The 19,256-nt window shown below is 38.8% G+C and overlaps 1 protein-coding gene across 2 annotated transcripts in view; it reads left to right on the top strand.

The window, feature by feature from the left end:
• LPAR1 (lysophosphatidic acid receptor 1) overlaps positions 1-19,256 on the top strand; it is a 172,397-nt gene that overhangs the window by 18,120 nt on the left and 135,021 nt on the right. Inside the window, exon 1 of one of the 2 annotated variants that reach the window (XM_011954610.1) lies at positions 19,055-19,194. The exons of the other annotated variant lie outside the window; for it this stretch is intronic. The gene's annotated coding sequence lies outside the window, so the exon portion shown is untranslated. Of the gene's footprint in view, positions 1-19,054; positions 19,195-19,256 lie in introns of those variants that run through there. 2 annotated transcript variants of the gene reach the window in all.

Genomic DNA, 19,256 nt, shown 5'->3' with positions numbered 1-19,256 from the left:
CTGAAACCTCCGCCTCCTAGGTTCAAGCAGTTCTCCTGCCTCAGCCTTCCTAGTAGCTGGGACTACAGGCGTGTGCCACCATGCCCAGCTAATTTTTGTATTTTTAGTAGAGATGGGTTTCACCATGTTGGCCAAGATGGTCTCGATCTCTCAATCTCGTCATCTGCCTGCTTCCGCCTCCCAAAGTGCTGGGATTACAGGCGTGAGCCACTGCGCCCAGCCAAGTTTTGTTTTTAACTGTATTCACTGCATCAACTGATGGTAGGGTATTCCTGATGAGTATACTTCTGTGGAATAACTGGTTAACTACTAGAAAATGGAGCAAGTACTCTAAAAATGGATAGCAAAGAATTAAAAACTAAATTGTGATTTTATCTGTGCTGGTTTAGTGTGTATTTTGCATATTTACCCCCATAAGCTTAATTTTCTTCTAGATGCCATTGATATTACAGTCAGACACCACTTTTGTGCCTTGGGGAAATAAAGTGAGCTTCCTCAGGAGGTAATAGATTTGCAGTTTCACCCATTACTGGAAGTAGTCACATGTAGTCCAATTAAATTTGACATCTAATTAGTGATCACTTATTAGACCCTGGAGATACAGAGGTGAGCAAGGTGGAGGCCCACTTTCAAAAAACTCAGACTCGAGGGATGGGAACTGAATGAAGATACCATGTGATAAATGCAATGTTAGAAGTTACTTGCATATCTATTTTCCTATTAAATATAGTGAAGTTTAATAAGCATAGGAAGGAAATGGGGTAAGAGGAAGTGAGAGTGTGAGTTTAAGCAGAGACCGAGACCAAGGCCCACCTTAGGGTGCTACTCATGTATTAGACAAGGGCCACACGTTTTGCTGTTCTTCCTCGTAGTTGACGTGAAGAGGTGACTCGATGAGCTGTGTTACCATGAAGATAAGGACTAACCAGGGGGGACAACTCTTCATGTGCTGGGAGGAGATGGGATTTTATCCATGGTTCTCCAAGCATTGGATACTTTAATGTAAGGAGTCGTGTCTCCAAATAAAATCTTACAATGAATGTGACAGTGGGGTTAAAAAAAATTGTATTGCTCAATGTAGGTTAATGGCATAATGCCAGTTGCTTATCTCAGAAAAGCCATTCTGTAAGAGCCAAAGCAAGACAGTTCAGACAAGCAGCTCACTGCTGGCTCTGTCCAAGGATAGACATTCCATATTCTTTGTGGAATGCTGAATTAGATACTTTTCAGGATGTTCCCTATGAATATTACTTCATCCAAAAGGATATTTTTGATAAGAACTGAGTAGCAGTGAGTTCAAGGTTATTAAGCTCAGTACTGCATCCTCTCTTTGTGGTCAGTTAAGTGTAGGTTCCTGTGCTTTAAGCACTGGCTTGACTGAAGATAGCATGAACAAAGATCAGCCTATGAGCACGGATTTTCTGGAGTCTTTTTGCTTCAGGGAGTAGAAGGAAGAGAAATGAAGGCTCTGACGCCTTTGGCCAGAGTTTGCAAGACTGGAAGTCTGTGTGCTAAATGAATTTGGCTCCACATACAATTTATTTGCTCAGGTCAAGTTTCAAAAGTCAACATAGACAGGTGGGCATTGTGATTGTTCTTCGTGCAAGTGTAGTTTCTGTATCATGGAAGTTGAAGGTCTGTTTTCACTAGGCACTTCATGTATTTATGATACCTGGTTGGTCCCTGTGGGTATTTGTGTTTGTGACATTTGCTGGTATATGGTCACAGTATAATGATCTATGTGTAAGTTCAGAAGCAGCATAGAGGTGGCGGTGATTAATCTGGGTGGGGAGTAGGACCCATAAAAGGCTTCATTGAAAAGCTGTGACTGGAAAGATGAGTAGGTATTTGCCAGGCATGGAATTTGGACAAGGGATGGTATTCCAGGAAAAGCCAAGTGCATATGCGAAGACAGTTGTGTGGATTAGCATTATATGTCAGGGGATTTCTGAGTAGATCCAAAGTGCTGGGGCTTAACAAGCAAGGTGAATTATAGCCTAAGCCAGAAGTATGTGAAGGACTCAGTTTGCTGTACATGAGGAGGCTGGGCTTGGGGCAGTGGGGAACCGTGGAAAAGGTTTAAAACAGATCATTGCCATACTAGATTTCTGTTTTAGGCAGATTATTCTCCAAACACCCAAGAGAAATAGTTGCAGGTAGAAGGGACTAGAATAGCTTTTTTTTTTTTTTTTAAAAAAAGTTATTTATGAAAACATCTATATTTTTCCTATCAGTAGTTTTCCCAAGTGTAAGAATTACTTCCTATTGTCAAAAAAGAAATACACACATAAAGTTAAAAGCAAGGTTTGGAAAAGAAGAGAAAGGTGGAATGTTGGTTCTCTGAAATTATTTTTGTTTACAAAAATGATGCTTGTGTTCAGTATCACAGAAACATTTAATTGAAAAAAATTACCCATAATTATATTATTGAGAGATATCCATGACATATCATTCTAGGTGACTATTGCTGTTTTTTAAATCCCAAATTAAATAGCTTTAAGCAATAATTTATTATTATCTTTCACTGTACTGGGATGAAAGGTCAGGCATTGAGGAAGGGCTTGGTTGATACCACTTGCGGTGGAAGGTTAGAGGGGTCCCTGATTATCGCTTTCCTTGTGGACTTCACTGAAATTATGAGGAGGACAGCAGGGTATGAATTTTTTTACACCCTTTATTTGCATCTATTGAGATGATCATGTGTTTTTTTTAAAAATTATTAATACACTTTGTATGTATCAAAATATCACTATGTACCCCATGAATATGTGCAACCATAATTTTTTAATAAGAAATTTAATATTTTCAATTGACAAATCAGAATTGAATGCATTTATAGGTACAATGTGATGTTTTGATCTATGTACACAGTGTATGATTAAACCAAGCTAGTTAACATATCCATCACTGCACTGACCTATATCATTTTTTATGGTGAGACATTTGAAATTTAGTCTTATTTTGAAATACAGAGTGCATTATTATTGACTCTAGCCACTCTGCTGTGCAGTGGGTCTCAGAAAGAAGCTATTCCTCTTATCTGTCTGAAACTTTGTACCCTTTGATCAACAACTCCCTATCTCCCACCCTGCTGTTCTTCATCCCTTGCCTGCAGACTCTGGTGACCATCATTCTACCCTCTACTTCTTGGTTCAACTTTTTAAGATTCTACCTGTAAGTTGAGATCGTATAGTGCTGGGATATCTTAAGAGAGATAATTAGGGCTTGAGTTAAGGCAGTAACAGTGGGTTTGGAGGGAAGAAGGTAGATACGAAAGACATTTAGGAGGAAGAATTGATACAACTTGGCTATTGAATAGATATGGTGGGTGAGGGAGAGGGAAGAGTAATGGTGAATGGATGGCAATGCCATTGAATGAGACAAAGTAGGAGAAAGTAACAAGGACATGGGAAGTGTATTTATATTAGATTGCCAGGGCTGCCTTAAAGTCCCATGGACTGGATGGCTGAAACAGCAAAAATTTATTTTCTCATAATTCTGGATGCTGGAAGTCATAGAGAATTGTGAGGACTGCTTTCTTCTGAGGCTTCTCTCTTTGCCTTGTATGTGATGATCTCCTCCCTACGTCTTCATGTGGTTTTTTCCTCTGTACTTGCCTTTGTCCAACTTTCTTCCTCTTATAAGGACACTAGTCATATTGGATTAGGGCCTACTCTAATCACCTCATTTTAACTTAATTACCTGTTTATAGACCCTGGCTCCAAATGTGGTCACATTCTGAGGTACTGAGAGTTACGACCTCAAAATATGAATTTCTCGGAGGGACACAGTTTAGCCTAGAATAGGAAGGATGAGGAGTTTGGTACATGTTGAATTTGCAAACCCTATGGAGTATGTACTATAATGCATTTGGATATGTGAGAACACAGCCCAGAGAAGAACTCCAGATTTGGTATTTAAAACCATGGGCGTGGATAAAATTGTCTTCACCAGTAATACCCAACCTTGGCTTATTTTAAGAACACCTGGGGGAGCTTTTGAAACATACCATGTGCAGGGGGCTCACTTCAGGCCATGACTCAGTCTTTGAAAGAGAGGCCAGGGCAGACACATGGTCATTCTAATGTGATCCAAGGTTGAGAGGATGGGTCTAGGGTAAGTGTAGAGAAGAGATCTGAAAGAATGGCTTGGATCATTTAAGTCATGGTTGGTAAGAGAGAGAAGGATGGGAAGGATGGGGGTTTGTGGGGTTTCTTGCCTGATGTCCATCCGCTTCTCCATGATGGATGTGCAAACTGGGGAGTTTCTTTGAGGGGATTTAAGGCTTGGAAGAGGTGCTGAGAGAAATGGCAGCATTGATGGCTTCTCTTTGTGGGCTCATCTGAGATTAGAACGCATTGATTAATAGTGACAGCTTTACCTTGTCCTTAAGTTTTCCCCACAAGGCCTCTGGAGGCTGTGAATGGGAGCAGAATAGGCAGTTTGGAGTTTAATCATGATTGCGGTGTTAAAGGGCAGATTGACAGAAAGGAGCATGGATGGTAGGTAGCAGGCTGGTGTGAGGGGAGCCCAGAGGGCTGACCATGGTATTTAGGCTGGGCATTGTGAGAATTGACCTTGGATGGGGCTGTTGAACAGGAAAGAACGGAAGGAGCAGGAGGCTGGGTATTTTGGAGGGCTGAAATAGTGCGTGTGAGCACAAACAGCTGCATAGAGGTACAGTTTCAGATATAAAGGGGGATTTTGAAGTGTCACAGGCAATTCTGAGGGATGAAAGGCTAAGTGGTGTAGTCAGTTCAGAAACTAACTTGACAGGTCAGACTGCTGGGTGTGATGAAATTGCCCTTGATAATGACTTGCTTGATGATTGAGTTGTTTGCAAGAGGGAATGAAGGTTGGGGAAATTTATTAGATAACCTTTAAGGTTTCTTCCAGCCTCAGGATTTAACAAAATGTCATTGTTTTGTGCCAAGCTCCTTGATCTCCCTTTTTTTCTTTTTCTTTTTAGAATCAGAAGAATAGAGCAATCTCAAAAATGCCATCTAAAAATCCAGTTCTTATTGATCCCATTGTAATTGTAAATGTTTGACAGGTTATAGCCTCTTTAAATGCCTTTGGAATCCATTAATGCATGTTTCATAGAGTTCACACAGGGTAAAGTGGTACTTTGGTCAGAACATACTTTGCTGAATGTCACTGATTTGTCTCTGCCACACAGCTGGCTTCTGAGGCTTATAATGGGCAATCAGGACAGGAAGGAGTTACTTAAGTTCTTTTTAAGGTAACATTAATTGGATTCATCTTTTACCACATGGTGAGGATCTTGGTTATTACATTTACCATTTCGGGTTTGGTGTTTAACCTCTTTATTGTGGATTGGTTGGTTCTGGACATTTTCAGATTTAGTTTTGTGGTAGGATGTTTTGTCTGTAGTTTGCATGTGTATTTAGAACTGGAATGAAGTGTACTTTATAAAACTGTGACCCCAACAGCAAAAAGGATTTTACAAGCACTTTTGGCCTTCATTGTTAGAGTGTCTTCTTGTTCTATGAGGACATAAATTTGACCTCATCCTGGAATTAAAAATAAATCCTTGAATGTATTTTTTGGTGTTCTTGCTACAGCAAATGCAGATATCAGCGACTTTCATGATGAGTTTCCTTATTTAGGGGAGAACATTTTCTAAATCACATAAAGCTTAACATTAACAGAAGAAAATTTGAAAATTAAAATTATGAGAGTGAAATCCTAGACCTTTCACAAAGTTACAGGCTGAATCCAGCTGTTCTACCCTGTCCAGTCACAGAAATTCCTCCTTACTATTACTTGAAATTTTCCTTCCTTCTTCCCCTCCTCTCTCTTTCCTTGCCTTTTTCTCTCCTGTCTTTTGGCATATTTCTCTCAGTTAAACAGTTTCTTAGTCTTTTACCACCAACCTCAAAGAATCAAGTGTGAATGAAGTAATTGCTTTATTTTAGGCTCTTTATTTTGCCCCATCAGCCCCATTTAAAACTCTGTCTCATCCTCCTACCACATCCCAGATAATGTTCTCTTCTTTAGGGGACAAGCTTGGACTGGAACTGAAAGATGTGATTACCTCGGTCTCGTTCTAATCCCAGCTTTACCATCAACTGAGACCAACCCAGATTCACTTCCACTTTTGTGGACTACCAGGACACTGAGTGTGTGTGTGTGTGTGTACAAGTGTGTGCGCATGCATGTGCATATTTGTGTTTGTTAAAACAATAACAGTTTGGCAAGCATAGGGTAAGGCATTGGTTCTCACTGTTTACTGTCATCAGAAATGCCAGAGGTGTGTATTTAAATGCAGAGTTTTCAGCCTGCTCACAGTGTTCACGATTCAGACAACTTGGGAAGGATCTGGGACTCTGCATTTTTTGTTTGTTTGTTTTTGTGAGACAGGGTTTTGCTCTGTTGTCCAGGCTGGAGTGCAGTGGCATGATAACTGCTCATTGCAGCCTTGAACTCCTAGGCTCAAGCAATTCTCTTACTTCAGCTACCTGAGTAGCTGGGACCACAGATGTGCACCACCATGCCTGGCTAATTTTTAAAAGAGACAGGGTCTTGCTATGTTGTCCAGCCTGGTTTTGAACACCTGGGCTCAAGTGATCTTTCTGCCTTGGCCTCCCAAAGTGTTGGAATAACAGGCATGAGCCACTGTGCTTAGCCGAGACTCTGCATTTTTGACAGACAACTGGTGGGCCACATGTTCTTTGAGAAACAGTGGATTTGGGGACTTCAGTTATTATTTTCCATCTCACTGTACAGCATTTTTCAAAGTTGGGCCAATTTGAAATGGCGGTTTTATCAAACTGTAGGCAGTTTTTTTTCCATTATAATGTGCTCTCTAAACACCTCATATCCAAACATTAAGAGCAAGTGGGTTTCATCATATTCTGGACTGGTCAGAACTAGCCAGCAAGGGTACCATATTATGTTTTAGGTGTCATCCTTGAAGGATAGAATAAATCAACTGTCATATTCTCAGTGAAAAGTGGAAAGAAGTTGTAAAGGATCTGCAAATAGAATTATAAGACAGAGGAAAGAAAGAAAGACAATCTGATCTCTATCTTCATCGACCAGATAAGCTTTGAAGTGTTCAACGAATGGGATTCAGTTTGGTTACAAAAGAGTAGCTGGGCCCCAGGGATGGGTTTTTCAGTTTAGATAATCTGAACTACATTTGAGAGAGAATTTCTAGCAAAACTCTCTGTCCAAGGACCTCATGACTGGCCTTGGAAGGTAGTGAGCTTCCCGTTATTGGAAGTGTTCCAGCAGACATCATAGAGAATAGATTCTGCAGTGACTAAAGGATTGGATAAGATGTAGAACTAGATGACCTCAGAAGTTTTCTTCCAATCATGAGATGCTATAAATTTTATGAACAACACACTTAAAATAGCTTTAAGACACTCTACACGAATTCAAGGTAAAATAAGACTAGTTAAACTATAGTCAGTCAATTGATTATTAAAACCAAGCGCAGACTTACACCCACTACACACACTTATGCCCACAAATGATAAATGCCAGGGTAGTTTGGATTGTCTTTGAAGTTTATTATTTGCAGGTGTAGAAGCTCTTAAGTTTTAGTTTGTAGTGTTTCTAAAAGTGAGGCATTCTCTTGAACTGTCTTTGATGATTTGATGTTTATACATTGTGTCTGCTGCGAATTTGGAAAGCACTGCAGAATCACTTTTTCAAAGATCAGAGGAACGTGGGATAGAATAAATTAAGTTTTTGGCTAATATTTGATATTCTTCTTTAGGGATCTGCTTTCAGAGATCTGTTTCTGGAAGGAGAAGGGAAGTCATGACATTTTATGTGAACTCAACTGGGCAATGTGAAGTTTTCCTATCATTAGCTAATAATATACATTTAAAGTCACATGGAAGTGTGTTGCCTGTGATCTGAATTTTTATTCCTAAATAAATTAGAGATTAAAATCTGTGGTTTCCAGTTCAAGGGTAGTATACCAAAAAAATTTATCTGATGTGGGTTTTTATGTCATTAAGAAAAGTGGCAACAGTTAAGCATTACTGGCTTTTCCCTTTTTCTTGGTTGATTGGTTCTTTTCCCTTATCTTGAAGGGCAGTAGTAAATGTTGACTTTTTGCCTCTCATTCACCTCAATGGTTGTACATTTTAACATGTTTTAAAATAGGTGGCTTTAGCCCCTATCTTATTTTCCTGGTCCTCTTGCTTCCACTGCTCTGGTTCCCAAGAATCAAAATTGAGGCCAGATGTGTGTTAACATCAAGAAACTCTGACTGGCTCTCTTGTTCTCTCCCTCCCCAGATATTAATGCAAGAAGGGAACTAGGACACCAGGAACAGCCACTGTTAACATTCTCCTGTAATTTCTGCCTGTTATTCCTCTGCAAGACCTTTATGAGAGCTGCATGTATTTTTGTTCTGTGTTTTAAAATTTTAACATTTAGAGGCAGTGCTTTCCCTTAACATTGTAAGTCTCTGAAAACATTGTATATAAATATATAGATATAATGCATTTTTGTTTTCAATTTTAAAATGGGATTTTATTGCACAAAGTTTTGTACACAATTCTAAGGCCAACTGACCTATCTATATATCTACATATATATTTATCTTTTCCTAATTGTGAAATGATAAATGAAAATATGTAAAGTATAAACTATATAAACAACAAAAACAAACGAGAATTTGTAAAATATAAAAATCATGGTAACTTAGCATCCATAATAAAATCTCTATTAATGTTTTTAAGTACCAAGTCTTTTCCCCTCCATATTTAGACATGTAATTTATTCAATTATTGATTAGAAATTATAGGTAAAAATCATCCAAATCATGCAAATTCTCAAAAACTAGAAATAGCAGCTGTTAAGTTTTGGTATATGTCCCTTCATATACTCAAATATTTATATGTATATATGTATATATATATATATGCCCAGTATTATTTTCTATTAATTTTTAAATAACTTTTTTTACTATAAAAGTGATTCATATATAATTCAGAACCCCTGGAAATTATAAAAATTTAAATTAAAAATGGACTGAAATATTTCCACTCAAACATAAACCAATCATTTTTACCAGTTCTTCCAAATATGTATACTTATGTCTGTAAACCCCACACTTTTCAAAAACTAAAAATGACACAAGTATATGTTGGTTTGTGGCTTTTAAAAAAATATTTAGGAATGTGTCAAACATTTTTATGTCAATAAAGGCTCAATAAAATTTGTTTTGGTATGAATTTTTTTTTTAAAATCTCATTCCTGACTCTAAACCTCACTTTGAGATTTCCCGTCTGTGCCTCTGTGTAATTTGTTTGTAGTGATGGTCCAGTTTACTAATTATCTCCTCAGTTGCACTTAATCAGCTGTATTGCCTACTGAATTTCTAATTTGAAATACTGTGTTTTTATATTTCTAGGAACCCTGTTTCTATTTTTATTTTAGGAACTCTGTTTATATCTTCTTAAAAGTTGTGTAGTCATTTTTAATATCCTTTAATATGTCCTCTTTTACTCCTAAACCTATTAAACATTTTTATTTTATAGTCTGTATTTGATAATCCTAGTATCTGTAGACTTTGTAAATCTGTTTCTGCTATTTGTTCTTTTTGATGACTCTTGTAAATGTTGACTTGTTTCTGTATGTGCTTTGCGATCCCATCCCACTCCCCACTCTCCCAATGTAAGCTCGTGTTTCTAGGAACTTTTTCTCTGGGAATTCTTTGAGAGCTTAAGGTGAATCAGTTCAGAAAGAATTTGTGTTTTCTTCTGTTTGATGCATTAAAGACACTCTCAACCCATGTCCACATCAGATTGAATTATTAGCTTGAGGTTTTTGGGTGGCTACACCAACAGTATGAATTCAGGTTATCCCCAGTTTATTAAGGGCAAGTGTCCGGATATAAATTCTCAGGGGCGACTCTTTCCTACCTAGATCCATGTGTGAGACAGTCACATTTTCTGACCCTCTCCCTGTGTGACATGGGTCAGTACTTTTATTATTAGTTCAGCTGTTAAGGGTAGGATGTCCCAGCTTTTTGCAGAGGTCTTTGATCTGACTTCCATTTTTCACTTGATTTTTGCTTTTAAAGCCAAAACTCAAAGTCACCTGGGATTATTGGGATATAATCGGCTGACAGACTCCGTTTTTTTTTTTTTTTTTTTCTCTTTTCCCAGTTGACTTCTTGACTTATATTTGTTTCTTGGGAGATTCATGACTTTTGCCAAGTTGGGTAAGCATTTACAGAGGTGGAGGTGTGTGCTTGTGTATGCATACACATACAGCAGTTTTACACGTTTTTGTGCTAGGAGAGTTTTCACTGTATTTTGCTCTCAGTATTCTGGGAAAAGACATCTATAGTGTGACTTTTAAAATAGTAGGACGTATTTTGTCCTTCAAATATATTGTTATTTACTTAATAACTTTTTTTTTTTTTTTGAGACAGAGTCTTGTTCTGTTGCCCAGGTTGGAGTACAGTGGCACAATCTTGGCTCACTGCAACATCCACCTGACAGGTTCAAGTGATTCTCCTGCCTTAGCCTCCCGAGTAGCTAGGATTACAGGTACCCACGATCACGCCCAGCTAACTTTTGTATTTTTAGTAGAGATGGAGTTTTACCATGTTGGCCAGGCTGGTCTTGAACTCCTGAGCTTGGGTGATCTGCCTGTCTTGGCCTCCCAAAGTGCTGGGATTACAGGTATGAGCCACCACACTCGGTCTCTTAAATTAATACCACTTCTTGAAACCTTAAGGTTGCTTTCAATTTCACAGATAGAGTTTTGTAATGATTGTCCTCAATAGGTATGTTAGCACAGATTGCTGATTCTTTTCCAATGATAAACATCTTGAAGTAGAATTGCTAGGTCAAAGGGTGTGTTTGTCTGGCTTTTGATACATCTTGCCAAAATCATCCTTCAGGGACAGGATGAGGTTGTTCCATACTGAAACCCCGATCACAATGCACAAAAGTCCAGCAACTTCTTTAACCTGAATATTATAAATTTAGAAACATTATCAATGTGTTGGGGGCATTTTATTTTTAAAATTAGATTATTTAATCACTTGAAGTTAGGCACTATTTTTTCTTATGCTTATTGATCGTTTGTATTATTTCTCATAAATTTCCTGTGGATGTTTGTCAACCATTTTTCTATTAGGATGCTCATCTAAAAATTTACTTGTTTAAGCTATATATTTAACACATATAATTTTCTTTTTTAAAACTTTAAGAATGTTAACAGTTTATGATGTGATATAAAGCATTTTTTCATATATGCTAATGAAGCTTTAAATGTTTAGGGTAGTGTATTAGGCCATTTTTATACTATTGTAAAGAAATACCTAAGACTAGGTAATTTATAAAGAAAAGAAGATTAATTGACTTACAATTCTGTGGACTCTATAGGAAGCATGGTGCTGGCATCTGCTCAGCTTCTGGGGAGGCCTCACAAAATTTACAGTCATGGCAGAAGGTGAAGGGTGAGCAGGCACCTCATATGGTGAAAACAGGAGCAAACAAGCACTACTGAAAGAGAGAGAGAAAGGGAGAGAAGGAGTGAGTTAGTTGGGGTGAAGTGACACATGCTTTTAAATGACCATATCTTGAGAGAACTCAGATCACTTACCACCAAGAGGATGTTCCAGAACCATTCATAGGGATCTGTCCCCGTGATCCAAACACCTCCCATCAGGCCCCACATGTAACACTGGGGGTTATATTTCAATGTGAGATTTGGGTGGAGACAAATATCCAAACTATTTTAGGTAGTTACCTTTATCAGTCTTTTCTTTGGCCTTATGCTAAAATAGCCTCCTCTCAATCTGTGACTGTATAAACATTCTACTATATTTTCTTCTGGATCTCTTAAGGCTTTATTTTTCATACTTAATTCTAATGCATAAAAATTTGTTTATGTGCTGTAAAGATTTATACCTTATACCCCTGTGAATTTATTTGAGTTGGCTTGCCTGTGTACCAATTTGAGGTGTGATTTGGATCAAGCCAAATCATTTGGGATTTTTTTTTGTGTGTGTTGAGTCTGTAACTTTTGAATATGTAATTACCATAGCATGGAATTGGTAATATAGATATTTGCACAGGTAATGGTGAACTCCAAATTCATGATGGAACAAGCAGGTGAGTGTGTTGTGTGTTAAGGAAGAAGGAATAAGGTAAAGAATGTGCCAAGACAGAAAGTTAATTATAATGCTTAACCTTTAGGGAGCATTTCCCCAACATTTTGTATATGTTTCTTTTTCTTCCTAATGGCCATTGGCCAGTGGGATTGACTAGGAAGGCTCTTGTATCACCAGAATTTGCAGTGACTTGAGAAAGCTGGGAAGATTATATTACCAGCACTTTGTATCTTGTGTACAGCCTTTTGCATGCATGCATGCATGAATGAAGAAAATCATTGGACAGGAAATAGTTGTGTTAGAATACTTTTGGGCAAACCAATTCTTCAGTTCATTTTTCATTTTTAGTGGCTGTATGCCTTCATTAATTCCTCCTTTTCTTGTTCAATTACCCTTTATTGAGCACTGTCTGTATTGCCAGGCACACTGAGCATTAGGATAAAGAAATAATTATAGTGCTGGCTGTATCCTCAGGAAGCTCAAAGTCCAGCAGTTGTCTCATAACTGAATAGGGTGTAGTGTGATGAATGTTATGACTTATGTGCAAGGTACAGAGGTGATGGCATATAGCAGGGCACACCAATGCACTGCTGATGATGTGTGAGTGGCAGTGATTAAGAAGGAGACTCCTGAGACATCAGCTGGACATTGGAAGATTGAAAGATAAAGGGAGTTCATCTTGTGGCTAGGCAGTGGAAGAAGGCATTTTAATTGTGAAAACAGAATATGGAAGGCATGAAGTACCAAGATGTTTTCTAGGAACTCCAGGTAGTTTTGTTGGTAAATAATGTAAGACTTGCTAGTGGATGAGGCAGAGGCTGGATCAGGGGTGGTCTTGTGGAATGTAAAAAGGAATCTGAAGTTTGCTTCCTCTCTCCTAATTCTTTTTTTTTTGAGACACAGTCTCTACTCATTGCTCAGACTGGAGTACAGTGGTGCGATCACAGTACACTGCAACCTCCGCCTCCTGGGCTCAGGTAATTCTCTCACCTCAGCCTCCTGAGTAGCTGGGACCACAGTCACACACCACCACACTTGGCTAACCTTTTTTCACCATGTTGCCCAGGCTGGTCTTCTGAGCTCAAGCAATCCACCTGCCTCGGCCTCCTACAGTGCTGGGATTATAGTCTTGAGCTGTCTTGCCAGGCCTTCCTCCCTGCCAATTCTTAACAATTGAAAGATTTCCAGTTTTGTTAGATCATTGCAAGAGGTTAAATTGGAGAGAGACAGAGAAATGAAATGAGATTAGAGATAGAGACCCTTGCAATTGTCCAGGGGAGGTAACTTGAACTAAGCAAGTGACAGTGGGGGCTGGAGGAGAAAGAATTTTTTTTTTTTTTTTTTGAGACTCTGTCACCCAGGCTGGAGTACAGTGTTGTGATCATGGCTTACTGCAGGTTCGACCTCCTGGGCTCAAGCAATCCTCCTGTTTCAGCCTTTTGAGTACCTGGGACCCCAGGCACACACCATCACACCCAACCGTTTTTTTTTCCTCTGCTTTTTTTAAAGATAGAGTCTCACTTTGTTGTCCAGGCTTGTCTCAAATTCATGGGCTCAAGTGATCCTCCCACTTTAGCCTCCCAAAGTGCTGAGATTATAGGCATGAGCCACCATGCCCAGCCAAGAATGGATTTGAATCTATTAAGTTCGAATGTTGGATTACGTTCTGGAATGGGGATTCATAATTAAGCATCACCAGACTGTAAGTGTCTGTGGAATTTATTGGTATGAATAAGATGGCCTAAGGAGAATAAGCAGAAGTAGAATAGGAAAGGGCTAAGTACAGAGCTTGTGGGTAAGCCAACATTTCCTAGTCATCAGGGGAAGAAGGTCCTCCGAAGATGCTTAAAAAAAAGCTATCACAAAGTTAGATAATAATCAAGGGAGCATAGTGTCGTGAGTAGGGCAAAATTAAAATGAGTGATTAATGTTGCAAAATGCCAACAAAAGGTCAAGTAAGATAAGGACAGAGAAAGATCCTTTTTAGAGGACAGTGATCTTACAGTTTTGAGTTGGTGGAGGAAGCCATGGTTCATCATATAAAAATGTAAAAGCAGTAAGCACTGTTTCTTCAGTATCCTGGGCCTTGAAAAGGGAGGATGAGGAAGAGGGATGGGAGAGAAGGAAGAGAAAGAAGTTGGGATCAAGGGAGTATTTTTTCTTTCTTGAATAGTAAACTTAGCGTGTTTATATTCTGAGGACTGGGAACTGAGAAGAAAAGAAAACTGAAGCCACAGAAGAGAGAATAATTGAATTAAGTAAACTGCAGTTCAAAACAAGATGTGGCCAGCTGAAGACTAGGATGAATGGGAGAGATGTCTTGCAAAGTCATTGTTAGCCAAAATTGACAGTGACTATCATTGGAGGATCAAGACACGCATTTCACAAATGTTTATGAGCACAAGGATGGAGCCTTGATTATGCCCTCATGGAATGATTAGTTTTTCCTAAGTCTGGGTTGTTGGGATGAACTTCATTGAAATAGTTAATGTGACTTTGACATTACTAACAGTATGAATATTACATGTTAGTTGGAGTAGTGGTCCAAGACATATATAAATCAGTTATTTCTGAGTTATGAATTCTGAGCCTAATTATTGTTACCATTATATTTTTGTTTCTGTGAGCCATATAAATCTGAGATACAGCTGGAGGTTTGGGAGAATTATTCCTAGAATATGTGGCTGCAGCATCTCCCCTTAACTCCCACAAAGCATGGTTTGGTTTTCATGGTCCAGCTCTGTGGGATGGTGGAGGAGGAAGTTCCTGACCTGGCCACACTGCATTGGCTCCTGGGTGACTGCCCTTTCTGTGATTGCAGCCACCACTTTTTAGTCCCTGAACCCCAAATAATAGGTCACCATACTTATCCTCCCTTCCCCAAAGAGAAGGAGATTTTTCTTCCAAAAAACAAAACTCTTTAGGGCATCCTCAGGAATGCCCATGTCTTTGTAACACTTTTAGCACCCAAGATAGCCCTTTGTCTTTTGGTTTGTGGTTCACTCTATTAAGCAAATTACATTCATTGTCCCTAGAGAATGGGTTCTAAGTAGATTTGTGTGCCACCCTGCTGGTCTCACTCTTGTCTGCTTTTACTTGAGATGTGAGGGTGCATGTGTTGACTCTGTCTTACCTTGGAGTGTTCTGGCTTGCCTACTAAACTCCAGGGATAGGGACAGCCATAATCCTCCCTTCTCTGTTTGTGACTGAATCTCTGTGGTTTAAATACGTTATATAAAACTTACACATTTCAGCTGATTAATAACAGCTATGCAGGAAATTCAATTCTGAGGCAATTTTAACGTAGTCATTGATAAAATACAAACTATCATAATAAAATGATTTAATTTACAGTTGATTCCACAGGATCAGCGGATTTCCATTTCAAATGGGATCCTGATGATCTGCCTGGATTCCCAGAATTTCTCATCTGGGTATACAAATTAGGTTTCTTGCAACCAACACTTCATATTTTATTTTATTTTATTTTTGTAGAGATGGGGTCTCACCATGTGGACCAGGCTGGTCTCAAACTCCTGGCCTCAAGCAGTTCTCCTGCCTCAGGCTCACAAAGTGCTGGGATTACAGGTGTGAGCCACCATGCCTGGCTCCCTTCATATTTTAAAGAGAAGTTACACCTACAGTGCTTTCGACTTTTGATGGACACATCTTTCTAGAGCATAGTTCTTGTATTTATCTTTTACTGAAAGTTTTAATTGCTTATTTCCATTAGCCTCAGCAGGAAAAATCCTATCTCTGGAGTTTTAGGTCCCTTGGTTTATCCTTATTTCGATTAGGAATAAGAGAATACCTACCTATTCAACTCTCAAACAGCAATGAATATTGCACTGTGTTCATCCTCACTATCTCCCATTATTAGTTTATATTCTGGGACACTTTTTCTCTCTTTAAGGATAAGTTCATTCAGAAATATGTTCCCACATTGAGCCATACTTCTGGTTTTGTGTGATTAACTCTGGCACCCCATGAGTAGTGTCTGTTAAAATTAAATGCTTGTTTTGCCTCAAGAGAGCTAGAATACATATACATATTACTGTGATTTACTGTTAAGTGTGCAGATTGAGGTGGTTTAGAAGTTTAAAATTAGTTTCCCAAGGGAAATTTACAACAAAAGTGTAATAGATGAATATGTGATTAGAACTGTATTCCTTTTGTAAGTAAATTAAACAGTTTTATTATGATAGCTTGTATTTTATCAATGACTACGATAAAATTGCCTCTGGAATTGAATGTTCCTGTGTAGTTGTTATTAATCAGCTGAAACGTGTAAGTGTTATATAAAGTAAAAAGAGCTATAAACAGAGGAGAAAGTCTCAAGATACAACTTTAAAAAACCACTGTTATTTCCAGGTAAAATATTTAATTTCCAAAGAAGGTTAGCATATATTAAAAGCTAAATCTTATTCTGCATTTTTGGCTACATTTATATGAATTTTTATATGGAAGTTTCTATCCAGGGTATTTATTAGTCATTTTAGAAGTTTTTATCCGGGGTATTTATTAGTCAGCATCTTGTATGTTCTTTGAGAAGCTATATATATTATTTTTAAAAACAGAATTCTAATTGAGCTTTTAATCTGTCTGCTGAATCAGGAACATTACATGACTCTCTTTGGAGGAGAAGGAAACCAGTGGTTAGTTTTAGGTATAAAAGAGATCTTCAAGCACAATATCAACTTTTTAACTTCTTGTTTCTGTATCATTTCAGGAGATAGAGACAGCTTTCCCTACATTAGACTGTTAGCACAGAGTAACAGTAGAAGGGTTCAGAAATGAAGCTAAAAGGAAATAAGAGACCAGCATGATGCTGGAGTTCCCCTAGGCCGGTCAAATTATGTTCAGGCCTTTAATCCATCTGGATGTTAGTTCTGTTTATGATGTGAAGTTAGAGTGTCTGATTATGTACATTTTTCCTTTTGCCTTAAAACCATTTTTTTTCCAGTCCCTTTATGTCCCCACTGTAATGTCATGTGTATCATCTATGTAAGACTGTTTTGAGACTCTGTGTACCTCTGAATGTCTAGCCTAGAACAGTTGTCACATTACCTTCATTATATGGCTTTTTATATGTCTTACTCATTGGTAGGTCAAGTCTTCTACTTCTGTTCTCTTAATTTGTATTGGCTATTTTGGTCCTTAGCATTTCATTGGAAATTTTGGAGCAGGTTCATCTGTAGACTTTCTTGGACTTTGAATTTAAATAATAATTTTGATTACAAATAAGGAGAGTTTTGACTCTTTTACTCCTTGCATGTTATTGTTGTCTTGTTTCATTGAATTTACTAGCCTGTCTAGAACTGTGTTGAATAGTAGGAGTAATAGTGAGATTCTTGTTATTCCTGATATTGAAGAAAATGCTTCTAATTAGAACCTATTCCTTTTTGAGGAGTATTATTTAAAACAGCTCAATATTTCCATGTGTTTGATTTTAGCATATTAAAACATAGGAAACACACAGTGAACAAAAGGGGTTATTAAGAGCTTAGCGTACTAGCTGTCTTAATGTTTTCATTGTTTTAGAGGCATTTAGTTAGATTTAATTCTGACTCCAAAATGACCGACCTCTCTGGAGACTGTATTTTGTAGGAGAGAATAAGAGTGTTTCCATTTTAATTGAAAAGTGGCCAAGTGTCCTTCCACTTTGTAATTTTTGTGGACAGGATTCCAGCACCGTCCAACAGATTTTTGCGATAATGGAAAATGTTGTATTTCTGCACTCTGCACGTAGAAGAGCAACTATCAAATTGGACAATGCGGGCCTAGACTTTGGAGTTCTAACCATGCCCCATTTACTAGCTGCCTAGTTTCTGCCTGGTTTCAGAAGGCTTATTCTTTTGAGCGAGCACAGCTCACACTGAGGCACGTGGCTGGGGGGGTAGTGCAGTCCTTGCTGGATTGCAGTCATGGCTCTCCTTTTAGCTTGGTGCCTTTGTGCAAGTGACCAGCTGGCACCATTGACAAGGGTGATCCTGGTGACTACCTCTGGAGGCTCTGGGCCCTGACTGCTGAAACAGGAGAAAACCCTGGCCCCATGCCCCTAAGAAGTCACCTGATCAAAGTGGAGCCCGTTGTTTCCCCAGTCACAAGTCAATGCTAAGAGATTTGGCTAGTGACAAGGAAATTTTTCATGTTAGAATTCTTGTACCCAGCTCCTTTAGAACTGGACTACTGTTCTCCCATATTCAGGAGGCCATGAACTAACCAATAGATTGTTTATTGTGCTTACTGATTTATGAAAAAACTTCTTTGTACAGAACTTCTGAAAGGGGTAAGAGAAAGGGAGAATAGCAGTGTTATGGACTGAAGATTGTGTCTCCCTGAAATTCATATGTTGAAATCTCAGTCCCCAGGGTGATGGTATTAGAAGGTGATTAGGTCATAAGGGCTCCGCCCTCATGAATGAGATTAGGGGCCTTATAAAAGAGACACTACACCCGGTGTGTTGACTCACTCCTGTAATCCCAGCACTCTGGGAGGCTGAGGCAGAAGATTTGTTTGAGCTCAGGAGTTTAAGACCAACCTGGGCAACACAGCTAGACCCTGTGTCTACTATTAATAACAATTTAAAAAAATTAGCCTGGCATGGTGGTGTGTGCCTGTAGTTTCAGCTTCCTGGGAGGTTTAGGTGGCAGAATCACTTGAGCCTGGGAGTTTAAGGCTATAGTGAGGTATGATCACGCCACTCCAGCCTGGGTGGCAGCAAGACCCTGTCCTAAAATGCTCTTAGGAATTTCATTAAATGTGACCCCAGAAGAGCTCCCTAGCCCTGTTTCCACTTGTGAGGCTGTAATGAGAAGATCACAGACCACAACCCTGAAGAGGGCCCTCATCAGAGCCCAACTTTGTTGGCACCCTGGTCTTAGACTTCCAGCCTTCAGGTCTGTAAGAAAGAAATGTTTGTTGTTTAAGCCACCCAGTCTATGGTAGCTTTCATAGCAGCCTGAACTGACTAAGACAAATGGATAGCTGTTTGGTTGTTTTAGAAAGCAGGGCTGCGCAGTGTGGGGATGCTGTTGCTGCTCATTCCTGCTGATTCCAGTGTTCTGGAAAATGAGGTAGGGTGGGGGAGGTCTGAACCTTCTAATTTATTTCTAGCTGTTCTTTTTTAGCAAGCAAA

The sequence above is a fragment of the Colobus angolensis genome, unplaced genomic scaffold, assembly GCF_000951035.1.
Source record: "Colobus angolensis palliatus isolate OR3802 unplaced genomic scaffold, Cang.pa_1.0 Scaffold386, whole genome shotgun sequence".
Lineage (NCBI taxonomy): Eukaryota > Metazoa > Chordata > Mammalia > Primates > Cercopithecidae > Colobus > Colobus angolensis.
Note: the sequence above shows the minus strand (reverse complement) of the source record. Positions and strands in the feature narration are given on the sequence as shown.